General features: G+C 35.1%; 1 protein-coding gene and 1 pseudogene across 1 annotated transcript in view; both read left to right on the forward strand.

The window, feature by feature from the left end:
* The window catches only part of LOC145287914 (uncharacterized), a 1,114,340-nt gene that overhangs the window by 965,483 nt on the left and 122,936 nt on the right, over window positions 1-25,921 (forward strand). The gene's annotated exons all lie outside the window — the stretch shown is intronic.
* LOC145288505 (5S ribosomal RNA) lies at window positions 12,674-12,790 on the forward strand (annotated as a pseudogene).

Here is a 25,921-nt window from a genome sequence, read left to right on the forward strand (position 1 = left end):
CTTTTTTCGCCGATATTTTTGAAAGTCATCCCCTCTTTTCTATTGTCTAGCCTTAATTTAAACCTACGTCACTTCCAGTTTGGCAGTGGTCGTAGCAGCAAAGACGTCACGTTTTTCCCCCATTCTTTACCTCCTTTGCAGTACGGGTTCAAGCTTGCCTGCCTACTACCACTTTTTTTGGGGGAGGGGGATCAATACACACCGCCAAACACCCGGGCACCTATGCTAGTATAAATATAAAAGTGAAATTGTCTCTGTGTATGTGTCTTTGTTTGTGTACATTTCCCTGTCAATTTTCAGTCTGCAGACACATAAGGGGTATTGAGATTTGGGAAAATCTTTTTAATCGGTTTTCGGCCAAAAATTTGGCTGTCAAGGGGTCAAAGTTCAAAAATTTGACCTTTGAAAACTCTACCAAACTCCTCCGATAATTTTGGTTCTGAACACTTGAAATTTTAGATATAGGTTACTTTGAGATGGATCAAACTTTTTAACTTGATTTGAGCCTAAAACAATAAATGTTAAGGGTCAAAATTGGGGTTAAATTTTTTTTAAAATCTACCAAATTACTCAGACAATTTTTGATCTAAACATTTGAAATTTTACACAAAGGGTATCCAAACATAGGGCACGCTTTTTAATCGGTTTTTGGGCGAAAATTTGGCTTCCAAGGGGTCACAGTTCAAAAGATTTGACCTTTGCGGCCTCTAGCAAACTATTCAGCTAATTTTGGGTGTAAACAGTTGAAATTTTACATAAAGCGTATTCAGACATGCAGCAAGCTTCTTAGTTTTTGGGCGAAAATTTGGCTGCCAAAAGGTTAAAGTTAAGAGTTAACCTTTGCAGACTCTATCAAACGCCTCCGCCACTTTTGGGGGTTAAACACTTGAAATTTTAGATGTAGGTTACTGGGATATGAGTCAAACTTTTTAATATACATATGCACATAAATTTATGAACAGTAAATAAGGCTCGAGCAAAGCCGGGCTGAAGTGCTAGTATATATATATATATATATATATATATATATATATATATATATATAGTAAGTTATAAAATGTATATGGCGATTAAGCTACACTGAATATTCCATGTTTCATCCACTCTAGGATTCTTCAGGCTTATGCGCGAATTCTGTGGTTGTTGTCGTTTTTATATGCGCACCTTCTATTGAAATTTTAGTTAGCCAATCAGCTTTCTAGTATCCACCACGCCTTTCCTATCAACCAATGAGAATGCATTTATCGGACAAAGGCCTATATGACCTCTGGTTTATCTGCTCCTTTGTGCGTGCTCTATTTAGCCTGGATATTTAGCTTCTTGATCTGTTTTAAATCTAGGTTAGTGTTTTTTTTTATTAATGTTAGTTTATATATAACTCAGATTTCAAAACTCGATACTAGTCGGTAGTCGAATGGAAAATAATAAGACAAGCTACCACGTGTAGAGACCTAGTTAAATTTCAATAGAAGATGCGCATATAAAAACGACAAACAATCACAGAATTCGCGCATAAGCCTGAAGAATCCTAGAGTGAATGAAACGCGGAATATTCAGTGTAGCTTAATCGTCATATACATTTTATAACTTACTAACTAGCTCTACCTACGTATTGAGCACTTTTGAAGTAAATACTTAAAGTTTACGCATAAATCTATACTTTCGTATATTAATTTTATGTGAGTAAATTAAGTAGTTATATATATATATATATATATATATATATATATATATATATATATATATATATATATAATGCTTTTTGTGTTAATTTATCCCTGTTCTAACTACTATTGATTTACTTATTACTTTATTTCTATATACACGAACACATTATGTCAGAAATTGTATCCTTTTTCCTTCCGCATTATAACTAGCTAGCATAGCTACTCGACGTTGCTCGGTAACATAGACAACAAAAGAGAATAGTTAAAAAGTGTGTAATATCTTTTCTTTCAAAACATCTCTATTCTCCCTCTAACCATATATCTCTCTTTTTCTCTCGGCCAAGAAAGACCTTTTCTCATATCGAGAACAGAACAGGTATTATTATTTGATCCTAGTCTGATAGCTAAGAAAGCGTATTTTAGTGTAAGTTTCACATGAAAAGGTCGACGGACCTCTTCCCGCTATAAGAATGAATTTTACAAGGAAAAAAGTCTATAAGAATGAATTTTACAAGGAAAAAATGTGCCCGTATTATGTGGATTCATCGGACTACTGTTCTCATCTCGACTGTCATTTTCACGTTAACATTAAAGAAAGTTATATAAAACTGACTGATGCAAGACATGTTTGTGTATAATGCTGCTTTTCTGTAGGTATTGTTGTCATTAAATGAACAGCTAATTAGTTTATGTGGCTAGGAACCTAAGAAAGTCACAAAGATTGTCACTCATACAGATACGAGATACCTATAAAGGCATGGAATGCAGAATGAAAGCAGGCTTCTATAGTATAATAATTAAAAGGGTTCAGTTAAAGCCCCTGAAGAAGGCAGGAGTACAACGGCCGAAGCGTTTTAAACAACGAACATAAAAATCAAGACTGTCCTCAAATATTCTGGAACATCAACTAAAAAAATTGTTTCCTTTCGCTTATTTTTTTCTAATCGACGTTAACATTTTCTATTCTTAAAATTTACGTGAAAAAAAAAAAAATATTTGCAAAAAAAATATCTTCACAGAAACGTCAAAAGAAGCAAGATATTTTGTTTGCCCAGAATGCAACAGTCAAACATTAAAAAAAAACTTGTGCAAACTTCCCTCAGAATAATTATCCTATAAAAATAGCTAAATTTTCACCTGTCAAATATAAAGATAAAGATGAACACGTTTAGCCATGAAAATGCTCTTTCAAACTTAGGTATGACAGACCAACAAAAATGCAATTTAAAACTTATGTGACACAACCTTTTAGCTAGGAGCAAAGTGTAGTATTTGTTTAGATACTAAACATCATTTTGTTCTCGGTCAGTGAATGAGAAATCCTTGTAGACTGAGGCCATTTTTATTTTTGTCCAAATCCAGGCTGCTGTTCTCTTGGTAGAAAAACTTTTCCCACACTAAAAACCGACATTTTGTCTAACCCTACTGTTAAGTTTTGAGACATTTGTGTTGAACAAAGATGGCGGCTTAGTTCAGATAAGTAACCAAGATGGCGGCGAAGAATTAAATGCGGTCTGTGACGTAGCAAATGGCAAACTGATTGAATCCAAAATTCGACGATTTTTATAATAATTTTGCGACGTTTTGATTGGTTGTTTAGCAAAGCCGTTGGTTATAAAAATGATTGGCGAATCCATTCGTCTCATACCCCCATTGGAAGTCAAAAACTTTTTACACCTACCCTTGTGGGGAGGCAAATAAATAGCGATACAATGACAAAAATTCTATTCCAAACTTAAGCGTGACAACATGATAAATCCTGGTCTTTTTTTTTTTTGTCCCAATTAAGAATATCTTTTTGGGGAGAGCTGAATTATCCACCAGTAAATAGGGATGGAGACTCCTATATGGATATTTAAACATAAAATAAGTCTATTTAATCTGTGCGTTTAGTACTGATGATAGTCTCATGTTATATTAGCTGGCCTATACATCTGGTGTCTCTCTAACTTCCTTTTAGGTTCCGAAATAGCTGAGCCTATCTTTTGCAAATTTCATACAAAGGTAATTTATATATCTGGAAGTGTTCTTAGATATGTTTTGTACAGACATTCATAGGCGAATATTTTACGGTACACCGGTGTAACATAAAATATTCCGCTGTTAAAACTCTTCCTTTTTTATCTATAAGAAAAGAAAGACTATTTTAAGACCGTCAAACCCAAATATCAGCTGACTTGATATTGTAAACAAACAGACAGAATTTGATGAACGACATTATCATTATTATTTATTTTTTATAAATTTTTTTTGCGAATTAGTCCACCGGGTAAATTATTCCTCATAATATATGACATTCAATAAAGGATTGATTCTATAATAATATGTAATCTGCATAAGTAAAAATACCATGTTTAAGCATATTGTACGACCAAGCAACGCCGGGCGTTCAGTTGGTATGTATGCATATATACGTGTTTTAACATTTTGTGATCGTCTAGTTTCTTGAATGTGCGTATAACGTTTATTAATCGCCTCTAGTGTTCATGTGTATGGATGTTTTTTTATATAACAGTGCGTATAACGTTTTTTAATCGCTTCTAGTATTCATACGTGTGTAGATATTTTTACAACAGTGCATATAACAGGACAACAACACATGAGACTGTTCTTTCATAACCTGACGGATACATTGTCGGTAGGGACACCAGCTAAAGACTTACCTTTTCAAAGTTCCTTTTGTGCTTCCTGTAATTAAAGATGCCTTTCTTTCGAAAAGGGAAACGCCAAGACGTGAATTATATTTGGATATAATCGATTATTTCCATATTAAATCCCTTCTCGGAATGGGCACACTTTGTGTCAGTCTACATTGTTTTTTTGTTGTTTTTTTTGTTTTTTTTTACACGGAGGTCACCACTTATCAAGACCCGGAAGCCACTCAGGGATAAGGGTTATTGCAAGTACAGTACGTTAGTGTAGACATTTGATGAAGGGGGCGGTTCGTTAGGAATTTGTTAACGTTGGACTTGAAGACATCCAAGTTGTAGTCAGGTGGGAAGCAGGCAGACGTTACAGAGTTCCACAGGCGTGCAGTTCTAAGAAAGAAGCTTTGTTCATGGAATCCGCGTTTTGATTTAGGCACAGATAAAGAGTGGGGGAAATTTTTCACAGTGGATTCAGCTAGACGGGTGTTTTTCGTGAAAGATTGGCGAGGGGGGGCAGAGATTGGAGTTCAGACGAGCACCTGCCATGGGAATAACGATAAAACAAGGATAGGCTCGCAACGTCTCTTCTGTGGGAGAGAGGTTGCAGGGTGTCGCCCCTTTGATTTCCACGCGCGCCTAGCCCAAACCCTGGAGCGGAGAGCCCTGTCTGTTCGCTAAGGCATTGAGTACCATGGGTTTTCTAACTGTCCACGTGTATACCTATCTAAATATTTTTTTGTTTCTTTGGTTCTCTGACGTCACCAATAAATCATTTTTATTGTTTATCTAAATTCCTGTTTATGTTACTAATAAAAACTAAAATTCCTTTTCACCAAGCTTACATTCCTGGTACATATTTAAAAATAAATATTTTATCTTTCAATACCGAATCTGCTTCAATAACACTCTTTCAGTTATTTAAACGTTCCTTTTTATTATCGAAATATTTCTATTAACCAAATACTGATAATCGCTCACAATCAGGCTACCTGGCATTTTCCGGAACCAACAGTACAACACTTATTTAAAATTAGAGCGTGACAGGCGGAGCTTCTGGTAGAAATGTAAGGATGCGCTTAAAATAAAATTGAAATACTTGGTTCTATTTTAAAAGAAATAGAGGAACATTTTTGATCACTATGTGAGCACGTATGCATACCTGTATACGTGTGCATGTGTGTAGTTGTGCGTGTGAGTACATGTTTATACATGTGTGAGTTAGTGTATAAATGTATCCGTGTGTTTGCATGGGTGCATACTTGTATGCGTGTAAGTACATTTTCATGTATGTATGCATGTCTGTGCGCATGTACGTGTGTGTGTGTGTGTGTGTGTGTGTGTGTGTGTGTGTGTGTGTGAGTAACAATTGAATAAGTCATTCCTCCTTTTCCCCCTCTCCCACCTTTGAAGCTTTTCTCATTTTTATTCGTTTTGTTTTCTTCTTGAATTAAGATAAGAAAAAAAAAGAAGAGAATCTTTTTCCCCCTTCTCATCTCTAACAAAAAATACACTCATGTCTTATGGATATTTTCCAATCTTTAAATAAATAAATAAAAAAACAAAACTTTTCCTTAAAGTAGTTTTTTTTTTCTTTCCGCGTCAAAATATTCGCTAGTATCAAATATGACATTCACGATTGTTTTTTTTATACCTCAATTGCTGCAAACAAAATAAATGTTTTGCTTAAGAATAGAATAAAAAAGAAAAATTTACAAACCGGTTTAATTCTATAAGTGTCAATAACATTTTCACTCTTCGAGATCATAATTTTTTTTCTTTACTAGCAAGGGGATCCAGCATTGCCTGGCTGTAAAATATGATTTAAGATGTTGGTTTAATGCATGCAGATCTCGTGTTTATCTAGTATTATATCAAAATACTACAACTACAGACGGAATAGATTCAATTTACTTGTATAAGAGCCAGATCGAGGCTCCGAAAGACAAGGCCTGTTAACTGAAAAATTACGTCACGCATAGTTGGCAAAGCAAGCAAGATCTGTCGAGCAGTCAGATTGTCGATAATGAATGAGTTTTTTTGAAAAAAAAAAAAGGATGAAATAAAAACTACCGAAAAACATTGACAACAACTATCATATCTGAGGGAGGTGCTGCACTGAGCATTCTCTCCTGTAATGACAGAGTACAAAATCTGCTCGGCAATTCAGTGGATGAGGGCACTCTCTTCTTTCCCTACTATCCCTAGATGTTACGAGTCTCTTCTATTGTATGTTCATGGTAGGTGCATGACTGAGCTCCAACACCAGGTACCTCTCTGTAAATTATTAACAGCAATAACTCGTCTTGCCTCAGCAACAGTAGAGAACTTTCCTTTCTCCTTATCCTTACACGTCCCTCCTAAAAACTCACACACACGCATACTTCATAGGCGAAGTTTCTTTCTTAAAACGCCCAGCCTGTGGAACGGGATACCAAAAACCTGCTTCTCAACTAACTACAGCATAGTTTTTCAAGTCATCTGTGAACACTTCAATTCCTCTTAATTAATCTTATTAATCTTGTTAAAAGCGATCATCGTCTACCTGATCGATCTCACTTATCCTTAAGTGGCCATTCGACCTTGATAAGTGGTGACCCATTAAATTTTTTAAAAATCTCCTGAAATTTAAGAATTAATGACTTAATATTAAGTTATTTAAGAAGTCCGTTGTTTAAAGCCACTGTTTATATGGTAATTTAAATTTAAAGCGTTTTTTTAAGATCAGACAAATGCAAGATTTTTTTTAATAAACATATTTGTTCATTAAAATTAAATTCTTTCGAATATGAATCGTAAAAGATTCTTCTTCAAGAAGGACTTCCTAAGTCTTTTTACACATGCGCACGACCGGCGCTTTACACTGTATCAGACATTAAAACCACAACCTCGAAATCCAACTGAGGACGTGCCAAGCATTAACAGCAGGGAACGAAAAAGGAAAAAAAAAATACACTTCCTGCAGAAGAATCTTTTACGATTTGAATTCCAAAGCATTTAGAATGTTTATTAAAAAAGTCTTGCACTCGTCTGGTCTTAAGAAAACTTTAAATTTGAATTAAAATTTCAAGATTATTGAAATTAGGATTAATGATTTGCTTTATTCTCACTACTATTCTCATCTTGATTGTTATTTTCACAATATTGCAGCCGATGTAATCTCCAACCTTCTTCAAATATTATCTTTTCAAAATTGGAAATTTTTATGTTAAACTCGGAAACCTATATAGAATTTAGAAAATCAATGGAGTTTTCATCCTCCATCAAATACTCCTCGGCCTTTTTTTATTGATACTTTTAAAATTGTATACATATTATCAGATTAAACACGCACCTATTGGCTATGATGAATACGTGTGTGAATAAGAAAGAATCTGATTGGCTGGCTAACAAACTAGTACCACGGGAATATATAAAAACATAAAGCAACCTCGATTTCATGCAATAGCCTGATGAATTCTCAAAACGATAAAACGTAGAAACATCTGTGCAGCTTAACTACCTCACGCACACATTATATATAAAGATTAGTTGAAGAGAAGCCTATCAGAGTGCGAGAATATAAAGAACATAAAAAAATAAGAGCATATGTATTAGAGAAGATCAAAATAACAGGCATTTTCTAAAGAGGTATTAACAAAGGCTGAATAGAGTTCGCCATAGGAAACAAACTATAGGGCCTATTTTTTTGGATCTGAAATTGATGGTACCGATGTCGTTCTGATCTTCTGTAATCTATATATCTATAAAAGTGAAATTATCTGTGTGTGTGTGTGTGTGTGTACACATTTCCCTACCAAACTACTCTGTCAATTTTCAGTCTAGAGACTCGAGATTTGACATAAGAGGAATTGAGATTTGGGAAAATCTTTTTAATCGATTTTCGATCAGAAATTTGGCTGTCAAAGGGTCCAAGTCCAACGATTTGACCTTTGAAAAGTCTACCAAACTCCTCCGCCAATTTTAGGTTTAAACACTTGAAAAGTTTTTACCTTTGCGGTATGTAGCAAGCTATTCAGCCAATTTTTAGTCAAAACATTTGAAATTTTACATAAAGTGTATTCAGACATGAAGCAAGCTTTTTAATCAGTTTTGGGGCGAAAATTTGGCTGCCAAGAGGTCAAAGTTGAAAGAGTTGAGCTTTGCAGACTCTACCAAACTCCTCAACCAATTTTGGGTCTAAACACTTGAAATTTTAGATGTAGGTTACTTGGACACGAGTCAAACTTTTTAATATATATATATATATATATATATATATATATATATACATACATATGCACATAAAGTTATGAACAGTACACCACAGGGCCCAAGCAAAGCTGGGCTGAACTGCTAGTACATATATAAATAGATGTCTAATATTAAGTATGTGTATATGTTTATATATTATTATGCATGGTAATCATTCCTAAAGTATTTAACCAATCATTATGAACTTTGGCGCACTTCTGCTTGGCATAAGGGATCGTAATGTGGGCTATATTTAGCTTCATTTAGTTTTACACAAAGGAGGGAGGGGGGTATTTGTTAAAATTTAGATACCTCTGATTTTTGCGTAAAATTTTCATGATGAGATTCTACCATCTTTCTCTCCCCCCTTTTGCAGTAAATTAAATTCAACTATATATACCAAGTCATTATGCATAGCTGCTGTGTTCTAGGGTTCATAATGATCAGTTAATTAGTTTAATAATAGACCCAGTACGTACAAATAGATGAACACATACCTAACGTTATATAAATAGAGATATCTACAGTTTAGAATGTAACAGAAAGAGAGATCCATATTATTAGTATATGGTGAAATAAAATTTGCCAGTGCAGGATTTGAAATTAAATATAATGATAGAACAAAACCCAAATATGATGCACTGAGACTAAAGCTGCTTTCAGGTCTGCCAGCAATCACTGTAAAAGAGTAATAAAAAATGCAAGAGAGCTATATGCCCAGTCTGTTAAATCCAAAGTAGCTGATCAGCGGCTTGGATCCCATCAGTTTTGGCAAATAACAAATAAGATCCTGAACAGAAGCGTGCGTTCTATACCAACCATTATCAATGGACCAGAGGTCATCTCGTCAGCGTCAGACAAGGCCAAACTATTTGCAAAGAACTTTGCAGCTAATTCTACCCTATGCGATGAAGGCCATCAACTCCCCATATTTCCTCCTATAACACAGAACAAGCTAGGTAACATACAAATATCAGTGCATGAGGTCGCCAAGCTAATAAAGAACCTAGATTCCAGTAAAGCAACTGGCCCTGATGGCATCCCAATTATAGTGTTAAAAAAGCTTCAACCAGAACTTGCTCCCATACTTACGAAACTATTTAAGCGCTGCCTTAAGGAGAAGTGCTTTCCGACTCCCTGGAAGACCTCATCAGTTTGCCCTGTATTTAAGAATTCAGGTGATAAGTCATCTCCCTCTCAATACAGACCTATAAGTCTCCTGTGTGTTATGAGTAAGTTGCTGAAATCCATATTAAATAGAGAAATAGTCAACCACCTCAGCAGGAATTACCTTCTTAGTGACACACAATATGGTTTCCGCTCTGCAAGATCTACCGCAGATGTGCTGACGGTTATATCCCACAGGATAAGTGAATCTCTTGACAAAGGCTTCCTTTCTAGGACAATTGCTCTTGACATATCAAAGGCCTTTGACAAGGTATGGCATAAGGGTCTACTTCACAAGATTTCCAGCTACGGTATAACGGGAAATGTTTTCTCAATCATTAAATCATTTCTCTCCGATAGGCTCATAAGAGTAGTGGTAGATGGACAAAAATCGGAGGCCTGCAATATAAATGCTGGAATCCCTCAGGCGTCAATCCTGGGCCCAACTCTCTTCCTGATCTACATCAATGACCTCCCTAAACACATACTTAAATCATTCGTTGACATCTATGCTGATGACACGACCATCTACGGCAACACATCAAAGGCTGTAAATGACAAAGTTCTCTCTGATTCTCTCTCCTCTGATCTCGAGCGCGTAGTTCAGTGGGGGAAGATGTGGTTGGTTACCTTTAATGCATCCAAAACCAAACTCCTATCCTTACATCATGAACGCTCTGATCCCCAGCTGGCATCAATTGTGATGGATGGCTCTCGTCTGGGTGAGGCTCCGTGTTTTGACAAGTTTCTGGGTTTGACCTTTACTCCTGATCTGAAATGGAACACGTACATCAAGTCTGTTGCCAAGGTCGCTGGAAAGATGGTGGGATCCTTCTACCGCTCCAGAAGATATCTCACTACTGATGCAATTCTCTATCTATATAAAAGCCAAGTACGTCCAAGGATGGAATACTTTGCCATATCTGGGCAGGAGCTGCTAAAAACAGCCTATCCTGCCTTGACAGAGTACAAAATAGACTTCGTGGCTTAGTGGGGGAGGCCCTTTTCTCTACCCTGCAACCTCTCTCCCACAGAAGAGACGTTGCGAGCCTGTCCTTGTTTTATCGTTATTTCCATCGCAGATGCTCGTCTGAACTCCAATCTCTGGTCCCCCCTCACCAATCTTTCACGAAAAACACCCGTCTAGCTGAATCCACTGTGAAAAATTTCCCCCACTCTATATCTGTGCCTAAATCAAAACGCGGATTCCATGAACAAAGCTTCTTTCTTAGAACTGCACGCCTGTGGAACTCTGTTCCGTCTGCCTGCTTCCCTCCGGACTACAACTTGGATGTCTTCAAATCCAATGTTAACAAATTCCTAATGAACCGCCCCCTTAAGTAAACACTTCAGCAAATCTCCTCAATAACTTAATGTACTTGCAATAACCCTTATCCCCGAGTGGCTTCCGGGCCTTGATAAGTGGTGATCACTGTGTAAAAAAAAAAAAAAAAAAAAAAAAAAATTATATATATATATATATATAAACGTGGCTTCCTTCAGTCTTGACAGACTATGGATACCCACTGTAAGGGTGCCTGCGCGTGAAATTTGTATGGCAAGAGTTGCGCAGTCTCCAACCACGCCTCTCCTGAGTCAACATTGTTGCATACTAGTGGCAAGTTGAGGTACAGGACGACTGGAAACAATGCCGAGATGAGCGGAGAGCACATACAGTGCTTAGAATTCCCAAATGGTCACCCATCTCGTACTAACCAGGCTCAACGTTCCTTAACTTCGGTGATCTGGCGAGAACCGGTGTGTCAACGTAATTATGCCGTATATATATATATATTTATTTATTTATTACATTATATTATATGACGTTAAAAGCATTTAATAGGATAAATGCTTAAAATTCAATGGCACTTCTCGTGGTTAACAGTAGCCAAATGGATATGGTCCTTGCTAATGACGCTAGAGATGGCTTCTGTCGCCAGGTTCGATTCTATCGACTGGTGTTAATCGTGACACCCTGTACTGAAGATTCCCGAAAGGATGAGGTATTTAATTATTATAGTAAATAATTATATATATATATATATATATATATATATATATCAATTGAGTGTATGAAGGGTTGTTATAGGCCATGCATCATCTCGCGATGGTGATGACAAAGCGAATTTTTCTAAGTGCATTCTGCCTTTGGTTACTAGTGAGTTTGATTCCTACTCGGTAGGTGCTTGTTTTAAATCAATATAATCACGTTTAATGCCAGGTCAGAAAAGCGTATTTATACCACCACCACCCTCCTCCTCCTCATCCCCAACTTGCAGCATGTCCTTATCTTCATCAATTGAATTACAACTTACTGTCTGCAATCAATTTCATTTACCATTTCTTAAGGCCAACTCAATCGCTGACTCTTCCTCACATATACACTTCCCCCTCTCTCTCTCCCTTCCCCTCTCTTTTAGTTCTTCAGCTCTTCTTTCACCGAATTATCTCCCTCTATTTTAATTGTTCAGTCTTTCTTCTTTCAAGCCACTTTCTAAGGATACGTCTCTCTTTTTCAAATTTCAAATCTTTCTCAAATTCTATCTCTCCAGTTTTATCACGTATTAGCTCTCTCTCTCTCTCATATATATATATATATATATATATATATATATATATATATATATATATATATATATGAGGGGATCAAAGAAGTAATAAAAATTCTTTGCATAGAGATTTATCGAAATAATAAAAAGCTCAGCATTCGAGGGGAGATTGACACAAGAGGAAAACTATAGACAATACAAAAGTATATAGTGCTAAAGTATAATTTTCTTTATTCATACAAACGTTATTGGCTACGTATATGCATACATGTTCAGCTATGATTTCTTTCAAAACCCAGCATCATCAGACCACTAGTCTCAACTGGTTTCAAAATGCGGATGTATGAGTTCTTTTTTTCTAATAATACAACTCTCCTTTTTATTGAGCACTATGTTTATAAAATAGTGCTCAATATACGGCATAATCACGTTGACACACTGGTTCTCATCAGATCACAGAAGTTAAGAAACGTTGAGCCTGGTTAGTACCAGATGGGTGACCATTTGGGAAGTCTAGGCGCTGTATGTGCTCTCCGCTTATCTCGGCATTTGTTTCCAGTTGCCCTGTACATACACTTCATTTGCCACTGGTATTTACCAATGTCGACTCTGGAGAGGTGTGTTTGGGGATTGCGCACCTCCTGCTACAAAAATGTCATGCACAGGCACCCCTTTGTGGTTATCCATAGTCTGTCAAAGACTAAAGGAGCCCTTGTATGTGTGTGTATATATATATATATATATATATATATTACTTACCTTTTTAGCCCGTTAAAAATAGACAAAAGTTATAGCATGTTGATTTAAAATGAGTGCTTTATGCCAAATTGACTGTTGAATCTGGTTAAATTGGTGCTTATTTTTGCATTATATACTAATCCCTAACACTGGATTGAACGGATACCATATACTTACTTCACTGCACCTCATCATAAAGGTCCATACAACATTTCAGCCAGTTCGGTCTAGTAGTTTCCAACCCAAGAAAAAGTGGAACGGACAGACAAACAGAAATATACATATATACAAATAATTATTTAAAAAACTATATATACATATTTCAAAGACGGAGCAGCGGTTTCATTGTATTGAACCAGCCATATGTGGCTGATATGAAATCAATACAACTCATCAGCGTCGTTGGAAAAAGCAAAACAAACGGAAAATAAACAGAGAAAAATACCAGTTAATAGGCGGTGTCTTTGCCAGAAGTCCCTGTTGTAAAGATAGTCCTTAGTAAACCACGCTAAGAGACTGTTGCTCTTTTTAACGACGCTGATGAGTTGTATTGATTTCATATCAGCCACAGATGGCTGGTTCAGTACAATGAAACGGCCGGTTTGTGTTTGGGATATGTATGTATTGTTTTTGAAATAAATATTTGTATTTTCAGCTCTCACATTCGCGATCGAGCACTTTATTTGATTTCTTTTAATCGTCTTCTGACAAGCTACACACACACACACACATATATATATATAACTCTAGATCTATGTCTATCCCTCCAATACTTCAATACGTTCCCTACTTTAGGTTTGTACTTCTTTCTGTTCGGGTTCTTCTCCAGTCATACATTACGCTTTGTCTGTCTGTTTATCTCTCTCTCTTCTTGTCTATTTCTCTCTTTCTCATTTAATTCCATAACTCTTTCACTTTTGAAGATTAATTTCTAAAGAAATCTATCTATACGCATTGATCACTATAATGACCCCTATAGCACCTTGCGTCCAACCACCCAAACTAACTACCATTGACCTTCTCTCTCTGCCTCTACGCCCTTTGAACATGCTCTGCGGTTGAAAAATGGACTCAAACACAACACCAATAATAGCCATGAAATAAGCAGTTGGTAACCAATTCACTTGACAATGACAGAATAGGTAAGACACGATAGATCAGAAAGGGGATTATTTTAAGCAGCTCATGATGAACGGTGGTGCTGTTAGCGTGTCAGAGCAGAGTCTCAAATGAACGGCTCTTGACACTTCTGGCAAGATGTGTATAGTTGAGGAAACCATGAAGAGGATCTATTCTCTTTCACTTTGATTAAGTTAATGAAACTTACTAGCTCAATACGAGAAGGGAGATGGATAATAGAGACGGATTGAAATGGAGGATGGACGAGAGAAGTGAGTGTAAAAGTAGGAGAGGGGAAGAAATAGAGAGTATAGAATAGAAAGAGAGAGGAGAGGGACAAGTAAAACTACAGATGAGGAGTAAGAGAGGGTAAGGAGAAAGAATCGAATTAGGGATGAGAGAGAAAAAAGTACAAATATAAATAGGAAATGATTGAGGTAGAAAATATATATATGTTATGTATATATATATATATATATATATATATATATGTCATCTCGTGTATATATTATATATATATATGTCATATCTCGTGTATATATATATATATATATATATATGTCATATCTCGTGTGTGTGTATATATATATATATGTCATATCTCGTGTGTATATATATCTGTCATATCTCGTGTGTATATATATCTGTCATATCTCGTGTATATATATATATGTCATATCTCGTGTATATATGTATATATGTCATATCTCGTGTGTAAATATATATATATATATATATATATATATATGTCATATCTCGTGTATATATATATATATGTCATATCTCGTGTGTGTATATATATATGTCATATCTCGTGTGTATATATATATGTCATATCTCGTGTGTATATATATATGTCATATCTCGTGTGTATATATATATATATATATATATATATATATATGAGAGAGAGAGGAGAAATGGAGGTTTGAAGGAGAGTGAAAATAAGGAGGAAGAAGACGGGAAATAGAGATAGTGGAAGTAGGGAGATGGAAATGGGCAGAGATAGAGAGAAAGGAAGGAAAGGCTAGATAATAGGGGAAAGAGGAAGAAAGGGAATAGAAAGGGGGGCTGAATAATGAGGAGAAAGAGAACGAGGGGAGAATAACAAGTGATACACTAGACAGGGAAAGAGTGTTAGAGACAGAGAAAGATAGATAGATAGATAGAGAGAGAGAGAGAGAGAGAGACAGAGAGAGACAGAGAGAGAGAGAGAGAGAGAGAGAGCATTGGTCTGTCCCTATTGGTTCTCTCTACCACTTAAGCTACACAAGCAACGTCATCGATTGGCTTCATAGGAAATTAATGGGATTAATTTTAATCTTTCTCTTTCTCCCTCACACTGGCCATCTTAGTGATGTCAGCGACATCCTTTCCTCTGCCCGAAATGCTGCTTGTCTGAGTTAGTTATCTCACGCTTTTAAATCTTTATCCCTCATCGTATATCCAGGGAATCAATTTATGCTGATAACGTACAAGGGAGGTCATTTTGTTAACATTTCACAGGAAATTGAGTAACTCAAATCAGAAAAGAACAGAAAAAAGGTAAAAATGTTATTCAAAGATAAACAAACACTTTCACGCAAACTGAAAATTAAGTTTGGTAAGTTTAGAAAAACGTCATTATGATTTTACTAGCAGGATTCGGGGAAATTCCAAGACATAGGTTTAAATTCTTTCTACTTCTATTGGTTCCAACTTTTTAGTGAAAGTCTAGATGCTATTTCTCTATAAAACTAGCAGGCCGCCTGGCATTGCCCGGTCGTAAGATACGCTTAAATATGATACTTTAATTCATGCAAATTACGTATTATTACAGAGCCAATTCTCTATCGATTATCATATTAAACCTAATATATAGTAGTAAGATCAAATATATATATATATATATATATATATATATATATATATATGACTTGGGTGCCATCAGCTAGAATCGAAACCAAAACATACCACTTTCCACCCTTGTTCCTTAGCTTATATATATATATATATATATATATATATATATATATATATATATATATATATATACATATATATATAGTCATCCAGTATTGTTTCGTTGTATCACAACTCATCAGTGCGGCTGGACTAGCACCTTTGCCAAGCTGAGAATTGAACTTTCAATCACCGCATTGATAGTCAGCAGTTCTAGCCATTGGCCCATAGGGTCGATGCTCATAAATGACCTCAACAAATATCCATTTAAATAAACATTCGCTTACCGCCATAACAGTGCTCAAGCTGCTTGTTTATTTACAAACGAATAAACAGCAAGCCTCGCTTCATAGCCAAATAAGTAGCAGGTGAGATACATTTACGACAGTGCTCTACCCAAAGAGGGAGCTTAAAATATAGTCATATACGTACAGTACTTTGGACGCCCGGCGTTGCCCGGTCGTATAATATGCTTAAACATGATATTTTAATTTATGCAGATTGCATATGTATTACTATAGAATCAATCCTCTAGTAATTATTATGTATTATGAGGAATAATTTGCCTGGAGGACTAATTCGAAAAAAATGTTTTAAATAATAATGATAATGTCGTTCATGAAATTCCATCTGCGTTTGCTTACAATATCAAGTCCACTGATATTGGGCTTGCCGATCTTAAAAATAGTCTTTCTTCTCTTATAGATAAAAAAAAGAAGAATTTTTACAGGGAAATATTTTACGTTACACTAGCCAAGGTTACACCAGTGTAATGCAAAATATCTGTCAAAATTCTATTTTATCTATAAAAGAAGAAAGACTATTTTTAAGATCGGATTTTTGCGATATGTATCGAAAGAATTTCTGTACAAAACATATCTAAGAACACTGCCAGACATATAAATTACATCTGTGTGAAATTTGCAAAAGTTCCGTAACGGCTTAGCCTATGACGAAGGAACTAAAGCACACACACAGGGACTTTTATATAATAGTAGAGATATATAAAATCACCTGTCATCACATTTTTGAACTATGGAATCGCCCGATTTTCAAAGACAAGATGCAAGCAAGCAAGAAACAAAGCAAGATCCACAGAGTTTTATAATTATATAGATTGAGTTGATTGAATTCTTAAAATTTGTCATAAATAAATTGCACATCGATGTTTGATTCAATTATTTTTAATTTTTGTTTTACTCACATTAACCCCAAACAAGGCAAATTGATACTAAGACGGAAGGGGCTTTTGCGAATTAGGATCCATGCCTACAGAAACTCTCTAAGTAGGGAGTTGAACCGCGAGATGTCTGTTCACATTACATTTAAATTTCTTCATGTTAGTACAGTCGGGAAAGCAGGATACAGGAAGGGAATTCCAAAGTCTAGTTAGAAGACTCTCTGGCATCAGGGTACTTCTATAGAGAAGAGGCGGGATTTTGCTGCTTGTCTGGTTTGTTTAAGGAATCACCAGTGTTACATGTTTATCAAAGTACATTACGTTGTAAACCAAATACAAGGATGCAGCATTGTGGCAATGGAATAGAGGTTGGCACTTGGTTGACAGTGTGGGATCTATTAGATTGAACTAATCTTTCGCTCATTCTAACCATTGTTTCCGGTCATCTCATGGCAGCAATCATTGTCCTATTGACGATCTCTTTAATCCTTATCCTTGAGTTCCCCTCCAAAGATTTTAATAAGCGATTACCTATTAGTAAAAAAATACAATGGTCTCCATATTTATGCTTCAACTAAAGTTGAGCACATACCTGATGAAGAGAAATGTTCCCGAAATGTCATTTCATACTGAATTTCTGATAGGCGCAAAATATAATACAATGTCATAAACGTGTAAAAAGTATATACATATATATTGTATTGATATGATACATATATATTGTATTGATACTTCAGTTCATGTTTATTCGTTATTTAAGAGTGGGAAATTGTCACCCTAGAAAAGACATGATTCCATTTCCGTTTGATGAAAAGCGGTTTTCTTTTTTGTTGCAGACCATCTACTAGTTGACCAGTTGTGTAAAAATCTCAAGAGTGATAGGAGCCTTCTATCATGTCTAAAAGTGACACCATGTTCAACAAGCGAGATTGGAGATGCATCGCTGTACAACTCATGCTACTGATCCAAGTTATGACAATAGAACCATTGCCAGCACCGTCAAAATGCATTGCTGGATTGCGACAGAAACGTGCCCAGGGTGATGAAAACAAAGTTTCCGACCATGGTTATGGTCTTTGGTGTGGTTTCAAGTGAGGCCACATCATGCCACCTCACATCTTCAAAGTTGGCTTGAAAGTCAACACCAAAGTGTACCTGGATGTTCTGAAGAGTGTGGTGATCCTCTTTTACAATCAGGTGGCCGCTGGAAGACCCTGGGTGTGGTAGCAGGATTCGGCGCCGACCCACAAGTCCAAAGAGACCCAGGTTTCGCTTCAGAAGGAGTGCTACGACTTTGTACCCTTCTCTCACTGGCTCACCTACCCCTCCCGACCTGAACCCACTGGACTACTTTGTTTGGTTATATGTTGAGAACATCACCAATATGACCTCCCATAACACCAAAACCAGCCTGATCGCTGCCATCCGCCGAGTATTTGCCGGTGCTTGTGGAAAAAGTATGCTCCCAGTTCCAAGCCTGTATCAAGGCCGTGATTGATTAGATGTCAGCACATAACCAAGTTACCTGAATTGTTTTTTTTTTTCAATAAAAGTTTTCAAATAAAGCTATAGTGTTGTTTTCGTTAGGGCGACAATTTTATTGTTTCACCCTGTACAATTGTATTGTATTACCTTCTAACAAATTTCCTTCATATACACACTAAACACTGCTTCCTGCAAACTACATTAATTTCTTTAAAAGAGTTCATAGTTACGAATATTACTGGACTGTACCAGATGGAGTGATAACGAAGTAGTAAGATTAATTCGTGGGGTTATCTAATAGAGAGGTGATGGAGAAAAATGAGGAAGAATTACAGGGAAGAAATAACGTAGCATTCATACTACTACTGATAAATCCAATTAATAATGATAAAATTACGACAAGGTACAGTAGTTTAGTAAATATTCTTGGAATATTAGGTCGGTGCAAAAGTTTTTGCTGATTTAAAATTTCATCTAAAAAATGAAAAACTGTTTTTGAAGACTTTTATTCATAACTAGCCCGAGTGTTTAGAGGTGTGTGTTGAGCAAAAAAGAAAAAAAAAAAGAAAAAGAAAAAAGAAAAAAAAGTGGTAGTAGGCAGGCAGGCTCAAACCCGTACCGCAAAGGAGGAAAAGAACGTGACCCCCCCCAAAACGTAACGTATTTGCTGTTGCGTCCATTGCCAAACCGGAAGTGGCATAGGTTTAAATTAAGTTTCAAAAATATCAGCGAAAAAGCCCCCCCCCCTCCTTGTAGAAAACTGCCTAGTTAAGGGTGAAGGAATTAATGTTTTTAGCCAATTTTTCGATATTTGTCGTCCAAAGGGCCGGCTTCAAAATGATACCGATCTCGTGAAAATCCGTCGCCTCTGTCGAAAGTTTTAGGCATACCTACCTACATACATACATACATACACAAATACATACATTTGAACATATTTTTGCCCTTTATCTTATAGGTAACAACCTTTGCTCGCTATAACTTGATCCCTTCTGTCAACAAGTTTATAAATGTTTCACTTGTAAAATTCTCTTGTTTTTCATGTGAAATATGAATCTAACTCATATTCGATCCCATCTCGTGATGTTAACCTAAGGTCATTTAAATGGCTTTGTAATCCTCGAAATAAATGATAATCTGAAAAAAAAAAAACTAGACTAGGAGAATATGCAGGATGGGAGCAAGATTTTCCAACAAAATTCTCCTAGTAAATCTTTCGTCAGTAGTGCTGTGTGAGGATGAACCTTATCATGATGGAAGATGACTGTTGACTAAAGAAGGTTATTTTCGGGTAAACCTGGGTGTGAATATTATAGAAACATTTGAATAATTCTTTAATAATCTGAAAGAAAAAAGTTATAAATTGATAACGGTGATATTTTTAAGTAATAAAAATATCTATCAAATAAATTGCAATGGTTTAAAATACTTCCTCTACGAATCGGAAAAAAAACTTTTGCACCGACCTGATGATACAAACGTGTTAATAAAACTATCAGTCAATGTATATCATGTGTAAATACGTTTCTCGCAGAATTGTAACTTTCATAATTATGCATTGAATTTTTATTATTTTAATTTTTACTATTGCTTGAATACTTCTTGAAATCGTAAATAAGGAAAAACTAAAACGAATTTTTACCATTTTTTTTTATTGTTTGTTTATGTTCATGGTTCACCACTTATTAAGGCCAAAAGCCGCTCGAAGATGAAAGTTGAGATTCTCCATTGGATAATGGAACAGTACTATGAAAATATGGGTTTGGCCATTTTAGTAAGAAAAAGTCATGCTTTATGTTCTTTATATCATTGAATATTTATTTAAGGTGTTTGGTCTGGTTGTTTTGTAGAGAAAAATTGCTTTTGTTTTTGGCTTTGCAGAACATGATTAAGTTTTGCAGAAAGGAAGAAATCAAACAATAACATCAATGTTTTGTGCATTTATGTTCGATTTTAGTTCAAACGTGCGTGTTTGAAGTTGAACGCACATCTAAAGAAGGGGTATTTTCCCGAAATATTGTACGATACGTGATTTCCATCGGACCACACTGACGCAAGTAAGAATATAATGCAACGTTAAAAGTATTAAAAAGAAACATATATTGTATTCATGAAAAGTAAATCTACATCGCTCATTCCACTGTTAATATGTCTTAATTTGCTTCGGTTTTACCTTTATAAATATTCAGGTTATGTTAAATTTGCAAGAGTTGATCGCTGTGGTTGCGCCAGATTCGAATCTTATCAATCACTGATAGAAGGTGATCCATCAGTTTGAACTAATACAGAAAAGATTTGTCTAAAATCCACAGAGCACTAAAGAGACAAGTTGAGTGTTCATTAATCAACCCGAGATTTAATACCGATTCATTCATTTTTATTTACAGAAACGGAGAATTACGATGTTCAATTTAGAATGAGAGGATTTTAATCATGGCTGCAGATTTTATTTGATTAAAGAGGACGTTAATTTCCAAGAGTTTCCAATGGAGAATTGGCTTTAACGAGAATTGCTTTAGACAAGATGATCTGCAAAACTGTCAAATGTGATGACCAAATAGCTAATAACGTCGTCATCCTTCAATTACATTATGGGATCTAGCTGTTGTGCTATATCGAGATATCATAGAGTCGAATTCTGGCTCGTAACACATCAAATTTAGCTCTATTCTGGCATTAAAATTGACTGTATGCGCCATGGAAGTCAATATCATATTCTTGGTGACACGGAACTAAATGTAGTTTGAATGTGCTGTGGATGTTACTATACATTAAATGTAGTCCAATACCATTGGAACCGCTTGCAACCGATCTTTTAATTGTACAGACTATCATGGGAGATATGAACTCTAGAAAGCAGGTTCTTATTCAAAATATGAACTATGCTATTTTTTTTTAGATAGGATTTAAAAAGTTTAATTCAATTTTTATGATAGCTTTTATATATTAAATTGTTAGGCGAAAATACAAAATAGTTTGTTTTTTAAAGTCCCTATGTTAAAAATGCGTTTCTAAATAATAGTGTTATTATTTCAGGATGGTTCCTTATTCGGCATACATACCAGAAAACTTTCCAAGGTTTTTCTTTTGATATCGGGTATTCAAATATTTATGTGAAGCTTGTGATTGGCTTAATGTATACGGTTGTGCACTGTAGAATTGGCTATGTCATGTTAAAATCCTATCAGATCTACTATGGTCAAAGGTATGAGACCACAGTTTATGCTCTAGCTGGCTATTAGCTTGCTTCTCACTGCATAGCCAACTTTTTCATTTATTATTGTTATACCATGTTATTAGCAATATAATAATGTACTTAGTTACAATTTATTCCAAAAGGTTATTTGGTCAGGTCCAAACTATAACGAAATTTCACTTGAACTGAATACAGTTCATTTCTCATGAGATTTTCCAATCATTATTTATGTACAAAATATCATTAAGTAAAATTGAAATCTCACTATTATATATATATATATATATATATATATATATATATATATATATAAATAAATATAAGAATATTAAACATTTATTTTTTAAAATTCATGTATAAATATGTAATAGATGTTTTCACATTAAGTGATTGTCATAGTTAATGTGCTATAAAACAAAAACAAACCATATTATTTTATTATTTGAGATGAGTATTTTGTATATTTATTTTTTGCAGACTGTATCCTTATCTTCATAGTTGTTGTTTCACGACGTTTCAGATATTTTTTTGGCCTTCGTCAGGTGGTTAATCGCAACGGGATAAGAATGCTGAGTCTCTTAACTGTATCCTCAATAATTACTGCCTTCCATAGTTGTTGTCGTCTTACCACATTTTGGGCAACTAATAGCAGTTTCAATCCTACCCAAAGCAGGCCAGAGGATTAGTTGTCCAAAACGTGGTGAGACGACGACAACTATGAAAGACAGGATACAGTTAAGAGACACAGCATTCTTACCTCGTCACGGTTAGCCACCTGAAGAAGGCCGGAGATTTAGCTGGCCGAAACGTCGTGAAACAACAACTATGAAGGTGAGGATAACAGTCTGCAAAATAAATAAATAAAAAACAAACTAAACTTTTTTTGTTACTTTTGTTTTCCTTAAACAAGTCATAGTGCTCCTAACATATACGGAGCTATTCTGATAGAAGCTAGAGTTATCTGGCTAATATCAGAGTAGCTCCTTACACTTTAGTGCCTTGTTTAGCAATCTGGGTGTAGGGAATTGGGCAGAAAAAATGTTTGCTCACATTACATTTATAATTCTACATGTTAATAAGGTTGGGGAAACAGGGAGCAATGAGAGAATTAGCACGTGTACCCCCTCGACGTAAATACCCCCAATAAACCCGACAAGCAGCTAATTCCCACCCCTACACAGTAGAGATCCCTAGATGTAAGAAAGCCTTCTACTATAATAGTTTCTTCCCTAGAACTGCTAGACTCTGGAGCTCCTTTCCGGGATTCTGCTTTCCCAATTGTACTGACATGCAGAAGTATAATGTGAACAGACATCTTGCAACTTATGTCCCCGATAGTAGCACCCTACTTCAAAGTGGCACTGTGCCTTGTTTGAGGTGAAAATGGAATTAAAAAAAAAAATTAGAATAGAAAACTTTCCAATATCTAAGGACTTCTATAGTGAAGGAGTGGGATGTTTTATGCTAGTTGGACGGGTCGGTGGTATTAATGTTGAGGTGGTACAAGTTCATCAGAGTATATTCTGCAAAAGTACTTGCAAAACAAGCACAAGGATGCAACATTGTGCTGATGCAATGGGAGTTGGAGCTTGGCCGGAAACTGACTCACTCAAAGAATTTGCTGAATGAGAACGATTTTCAACACTTGAGAGTGTGTAACTGCTCCACCAGAAACAAACTCTGATGAGATCACCTAAAAATGCATTGACCCTTTTAGCACAGATGAATGGAAGCATGTCTTAAATAGAAAACCTACACATACAACTAGAAAATCAAACCATCTAGCAATTATTGTTGGCAGTAGAAGTGTAAGTATTTAAAAAATAATAGATTTTTAAAACATTGTATTGTAAGGTATATGTATATATATATATATATATATATATATATATATATATATATATATATATATATATAACTACTTCATTTACTCACATAAAATTAATATACGAATGTATAAATTTATGCGTAAACTTTAAGTATTTACTTCAAAAGTGCTCAATACGTAGGTAGAGCTAGTAAGTAAGTTATAAAATATATATGGCGATTAAACTACACTGAATAGTCTGCGTTTCATCCACTCTAGGACTCTTCAAGCTTATGCTTGAATTTTGTGGTTGTCTGTTGTTTTTATATATGCACCTTCTATTGAGATTTTAGTTAGCCAATCAGCTTTCTAGTATCCACCGCGCCCTTCTTATCAGCCAATGAATATGCACTTACCGGACAAAGGCCTATTTGACCTTTGGTTGACCTGTTCCTTTGTGTGTGCTCTATTTAGCCTGGATATCTAGTTTCTTGACCTGTTTTAAATCTAGGTTAGGGTTTTTTTTTATGTTAGTTTATATATATATATATATATATAATGTGTGTGATAGTTTATGTATATTCATGTTTATTTAGTTTATTTATTTGTTTATTTTGTATTGTTTTTGTTAGTTTTAAAATTATTTTGTATCGCTATCCTAGAGTAAATTTTATCCTGTGAACACAATTGTTCGCTATTTCTCTTCTACAGTTTAATAGATGTTGGGGTTCTTTAAAGTATAGGATAGCAAATTTTTCATGAAGGCATAATCTACATGGGTCGTCTAGGTCTCTACATGTGGTAGCTTGTCTTATTATTTTCCATTCGACTACCGGTGAATGTCCACTTTCCTTGAGTTCCCAGTATATATTTGCTAGCGTTTTTTCATACGGTGTTTTTTATTGTTGAATGTACTTTTGTGGTCATAGTATCGAGTTTTGAAATCTAAGGATGTCATGCCTACATAATATTTCTTGTTATTCGGGTTTTCTTTCGCAAATATTGTGGCCTGGTAAACTACACTTTTGGTTAGACATTTATTTTGAAGTGGGCAAAGTGTGCGGTGTCTACAGTTGCATTTATCTTGTTCGTTATTAGTATTTTTATTTTTAGTATGGTTGTTGTTATCCGGGGTTGGTTTATTATTATTATTATTATTATTATTATTATTATTTCTGCTAGTGTTAGTTTTATTTTTGTCATATGTCTACTTTTTTATTGTTTATTTTGTCGTTGTTTACATTGTTTTTATTTAATATTTTGTTATTATGTGCTTTAATTATCATCTCTAGATTTTCGCAGCTGTTGTAGGATAACTTTAAGGTATTTTTATTGAAAATTTTGTGTAAAGGGTTGGTTGCGGGAAAGTGTTTTTCAATAAGATCTAGAAATTTCTTGCCAAGTTTTGTTTTTAACATTTGATTGTGTGGGGCCGTATACCAAATTATAATTCTTTTTCTTCTATTTTTAATTTTATTATAGTTATTGGTGTTTTGTTGCATATATTTGATATCGATATTTTGTATCCACTATTTTTTAGGGCTGTTTCATAGATATTGGTTGACCTGTTAAATGCATTTTCATCGCTTGAGTTATTGTTGAGTCTACTTACGATCGAGTTAGGAATCTGTTTTATAATTGATGGTGGGTGATTGGACTTAGGGTTTACGTATATTGGAGGAGCATTATCTTTTAAGTAGGGTTCATATATGTTTTTATCTAAATTTAACGTGACGTCCAGGAAGTTGTTATTTTTATGTTAGCTGATACGTCTGCTTTTAGGCCTAATTTTTTCATTTCCTCGTGTATGATTTTCTTAAAGTTATCTCCCTTGACTTTGTTGGAGTCTTTTATTATAGCTAGTCCATCATCTCTATATAGGCCGATATCCATAGTATCAAATATGCTTGTGAGGGTATATAGAATGAATAATTCCACAAGATCTGATGCCTCTGCAGAGTCCCTGCCACCCATCGCCAAATCAAACGAATTTGTCATTTTAGTTTTTATCCATTGGTTATTGATATTTAGTAGAACTGATTTTCTACATTTTTTAATGATGTTGATTTCTTCCGAAGATATATCAGTGTATGTCTCGGCAAATTCTAGGGCAATGTTAAAAAGTTCTTCGGATATATGATGTCGAACTGTATAAATGTACATTTATCTTTGTTTTCTATATTTTAAAACCAGG

This window comes from Euprymna scolopes, chromosome 11 (genome assembly GCF_053919585.1).
Source record: "Euprymna scolopes isolate OS-2025 chromosome 11, ASM5391958v1, whole genome shotgun sequence".
NCBI lineage: Eukaryota > Metazoa > Mollusca > Cephalopoda > Sepiida > Sepiolidae > Euprymna > Euprymna scolopes.